Here is a 5,152-nt window from a genome sequence, read left to right as displayed (position 1 = left end):
GATATTGTGTGTTCATAGGAATTTTTTTATTTTCATGCAACATTCCCCAACAAAAGGCACTCCGATCGAGGCTACACCTGAGGTATCTTGATCTCTCAAGGAGCCGGTATATGAATGGACTTCCCAATGAAATATGTGCATTGTATAATCTACAGACCCTTAACCTTACTGGTTGCCAGAATCTAGATCGACTTCAAAAGGAAACGAAGTATATGACAAAGCTCCGTGACCTATATACAAATAGATGCACATCATTGAAGTGCATGCCTCCATACCTGGGGCAACTCACTTCTCTACAAACTAACATACTTTGTGGTGGGTTTTAGTCCGTATTGCAGTACTATTGGAGGACTACGGGATCTAAATATTGGTGGTGAATGAAAACTATCCGGTCCTCAGTATGTAACTGAACAAGATGCGAAAGCATCCGGTCTTGGAAATAAAGATAAACTCACACATTTATCTATTGAATGGAGCGATGACAGCAGCGAGGAACTGAAACTGCACAGGGATGTGCTTCATACCCTTAAACCTCTTGATGCGCTGTAGTTGCTAAGAATACACTCCTGTAGAGCTACTTGCTTCCCGAAATGGGTGAAAGATCTTATTTTACCACGGCATTTGACCAAACTGGTTGTACAATTTGTGAGGAATTCCCCCAATTTGGTCAATTTAAGGCCCTTGAAGTTCTTGTTTTGGTTAAGTTTAACAAACTGCAAAGCCTATGCAGGGACAATTTGACTGCAACATTTCCAGCATTAAAACACCTCGAGTTAGAAAAAACTAGTCATCTACCCGTGCATCTGCACATTAGTATACTGAAGCATGTTGGAATTTAAAATGCAGGTAATTTGATACAACAATGTTAAATCATTACTAAAAAACTCAATTTTAACCTAGGAGGGTGTGCTAAATAGCCTGAACTTTTGCATGATAAGGCATAACTATGGAGGAAAGATTGATCAATTAGGTTCTCATGACTTTCTCTACTCTCAGGTAGCATGTCATCATATTGAATTAGTGATCACTTACCTGAAGCAAAACATGATGCCACAATGCAGAAAGTTGAGTGCATAGATTCAGGCTACTATATATTATGAATTTGATTGTTGTGTAAACTGTGGTTAGTACCAAATACTGTAATCTACCTGAAACAAAATTACTCCCTCTGTAAAGTAATATAATACCATTTTGATCACTAAAGTACTAATCTAAACAATCTTATATTACTCTACAAAGGGAGTACTAATTAATCATATGAATCAACAATCACAGTGTTTAAACAAAAGGAACCAAATCATATTAAATTATACTCCATGGGCCATCCTATTTCCAGAAAACATGAGGTGCTCGACCACAAAGCTGACCTCACTGTTCATTTCAGGAACTCAACTTACAGAAAAAACATACATAAAAATCTAAGCACAAATGATTTACCCTGCTACATCAAAGCAACAATCTAGAGCTTAAAAGGAGCATGTACCAATGGCAGGTGACTAAATAAAACTAAGTATGGCATCTTCATATTATGGAGGGAAAATCATTTGAATTACATATAGATACTTGCTTGATTGGATGCCACTGGGGAGAGCAATCCTGGGTGAGGATGTTGGCATGCATGATGCGTAGTTAAGTTATCTGCTTTAGGAGGACAAAGGCAGCATGGGTGCCAATGGCGGATGTGGTGCAGCCAAACACATAGAAGTAGAGCAAGCGGATTAACAAATACGCAAGGAGATTAGGGTAGGGATAGATGAACAGGCGGTGGGATCCACATCACATGGAAGATTATAATTTCTGATCAAGATACAAATAAATTATTAACAAATTCCCATAGGGCCATGGATACTCGGAAGGAGTTTCCTGTTATTATTATTAAATATTTAAGATTTTAAAAAATCTTCCGCGTAGAAAAAAGATATGAAGCAAATCTGGACAATTAAGTTAACGGTTATGCCATTTTTTGCATTATGAGTCTACGTACTCATATCACAATTGATGAGTGGCAAAAGGCTGAGACATCCTCTTGTATACTTAGCTAAATAATTAAATTCCTTTGCAACATTATGTAGTTACTTCAAAAGGTAGTACGAAAATTAGATGAAAAGTCAATGTATATATACCTGAACCAGACAACAGCTATCATGATCACTTCATTCTCCTTTTTGACTAAGTAGACACTCGATCAAACTGAGCAACAACAATAAACTTCAAGATTTATTTAGCATCAACAGTAAGCAAAAGTAGCAATATTATGCTTGAGCGCTGCTAAAAAAATCTTAGCGAATCTCAGCACACCAAATTATTACTGACCAATCTACATCATGCACTCCAAGCAATACTAGGATCTTGTAGAAATTATACATACACACAATTAGTGGAAGTTAACCTATAGCCTTTTTTCCTTGGTAAACAGTACACATGTACTTCGAATCTTCCCTCGGCTTTTTACATCTGGCCAGATAAGCCAATAACTAATTATACAATCTATTAAATGTTATTATGAAAAAATCTATGAAGTTGGTGTAAGTGAATTGACAAATGTTTAGGTGTATATTCAAAGTCTAGGCATCATATCTTCATTTATTCCAAGACAATGATAAGATACGCAATCCAAGATTTAGCCTGTATTGAGAAGAAATAGCGTACATCAACGAAGTCCTCTTCATTAGAAACATCATCTAATTCTTTTAACTAACACGATGGGACATGGTAAAAAGTTATATAGCTTGAGCCACCCATAGACATCAAAGTAGTTGGTTGGTGTCTCATTGTTGATATAGCTAAAAATGCTTACTATAAAGATTTTCTGGCACAGATGAAGAGCACCCAGCTGGCTCTCCTCCACGTTCTCCCTCCAGGGCATAACATGGTCAAGATAAGTGCCCATAGTTCAACATGCATACATATAGTTCCCCTTGCTGATGTTAGAGATCAAACCAATTTATTAGTTTTTTCCCATGAATTCAAACATGGTGGAGAACCCAACTGAAATTTAGAGATGCAGAGTGACTTGCCCAGGGATAAATCACAAAATGAGCTGCCAGTGTTTGATTTATTCATGTTGTGAACGCAAAGACTACATAAGAGACTACATGCTCCAGCTGGTTCTCCTCTGCTACCTATATTGCATAATCTGGTCATGAGCAGAACATTACATGAACATCTACACCACCAAATTTTCTTTATCAGGTGTTAGGGATTAAATAAATTTCATCGTCTTCTGTGATGAACTGAACGTGCTGTAGAATAGAGTGGGGAATTCAGGATCATGTGCTACTTGCCGTGATTGTGATTTTTGGGATAGGAGTGACTGGCGACCAACACCACCACTATAGGGAAGATGAACCAAGGCGCCAGAAGTCTAGAGCAGCTTATCCACCATTGCAAGCTACTCCAACGTGTGATGGAGGCTGCCCTACTGATCAAAATTGTTGCCCATTGCCCACAATATCGTCTATGGTAGATTGCAGTTTGTACATGACATGAACAAAGAGGAGATTCAAGGGACCTGGGGCATCTTCAATGCATGAACTAATTGATTGCAGCGTGGCTGGGGCTAGACGACTAGGTAATAGAAGATAGGAATGTTGAGATAAAGGGGATCGGGGAGAGGCTTGTCTGGATCGTTCCATTGAGATGGATTGCAAATCCCATGTTTAGCATGCCTAACAACCAAGAAGGATGATGGGGAGGAACATCACTACCATCTAGATCAAAGTCTAGAGTCTGGACGACTCATAGATCTTTTTTCTTCCTTTTTTGACTGGTCAATCCTTGCATCTTCTTTTTTTCTATTTTGATGACAGGATGACTCATAGTTATTTTATTTTTTTGAGGGAACTCATAGTTGTTTCCTTTGCCAGCCCGTGGGATAATTTTCTAAGGCGTACAGGGTGGGACATCACGGAAGGACTCTTTTATTTTATTTACTTCATCTGACGGCTATTAATACCTGATATGGACATCGGATGGACAATAAGCGTAATTTTTGAGGATTAACGTGGATCCTTCATTGGTGCTTCCAATTAGTGTATATATACGGTGGCGCTAAACTAAGCCTGAGCGTAGAATTAGCTATTCTACTCTCCGGCCAGGCCGCGCGCATTGACTGCCTCCACTAGTTCCTCCACCTCCTCGTAATATATGTGGGAAATATGGTAAAGAACCAAAATGATACTCTGTTCCCACCTACCCGTAACAACCTTTACTAAATGTAGTAAAAGAAGTGATGCCAGTTACCACCAACGCTAATCGTATGCTCCACCCGTTGTGCCACTATCTTATCTTCCGCTCGGCCAACCACATCCATTACTGCTTCTAGTAATCGCTACTGGTATATGCGGCAACGTAATTAATTTCGTTACTGGTTACCCGACGCAGCACATCACTTCCCGCTCACGACCACTATTCACTAATGACAGTAAAGATGGTAGCATACAATGGTAACATCATTAATTCTATTACCGGCTGCATAGCGCTATACTTTTGCCTCGCAATCCCTCATCGCAAATGATAGTAATGGTGTTAGTATACTATGGTAACAAAATTAAGAAATTTACTAGTGATCAACCAGTCAAGTTCAAGAAAGAAATACGTTTTCTATTTTTCCAGTTAAATGGCTAAATCGTTACCGTACACCAATTACTAGACGTATAACAGGTATTAACACCCGGATTGTATATTAACCTAATTATCATCCACTACATTGCTAATTAAGTTAGGAGAAAGAAAATGGGAAAGTGACTAGTAACATACTTTTCTTAATTATTTAGTGAGAATAATGGGCCAGACAGTAAACCAATTAATCCCGTTACCATCTTCCTCATGTCTCATTACTATGCCCATGAAAGTAGCAATTTTGTATCTAGAAGCCCGCATATGGTGGCACGGCGTGGATCTGCGCGTGAGGCAGTAACCAAAAAAACTCCGTTACTATATGTTTCCTAGAATTTACTAGCTGGTGGGGGGGAAAGAGCGATTAGGACAAGCAGTTTGTGCGACTTGGCCAGGCGGTGTGCGCGAGATGGGCGGAGCGCATTATTAGTGTTGTACGCGCAGGCTTAGTTTAGCACACCTATATATATATATATATATATATATATATATATATATATATATATATATATATATATATATATATATATATATA

The sequence above is a fragment of the Triticum dicoccoides genome, chromosome 1B, assembly GCF_002162155.2.
Source record: "Triticum dicoccoides isolate Atlit2015 ecotype Zavitan chromosome 1B, WEW_v2.0, whole genome shotgun sequence".
Lineage (NCBI taxonomy): Eukaryota > Viridiplantae > Streptophyta > Magnoliopsida > Poales > Poaceae > Triticum > Triticum dicoccoides.
Note: the sequence above shows the minus strand (reverse complement) of the source record.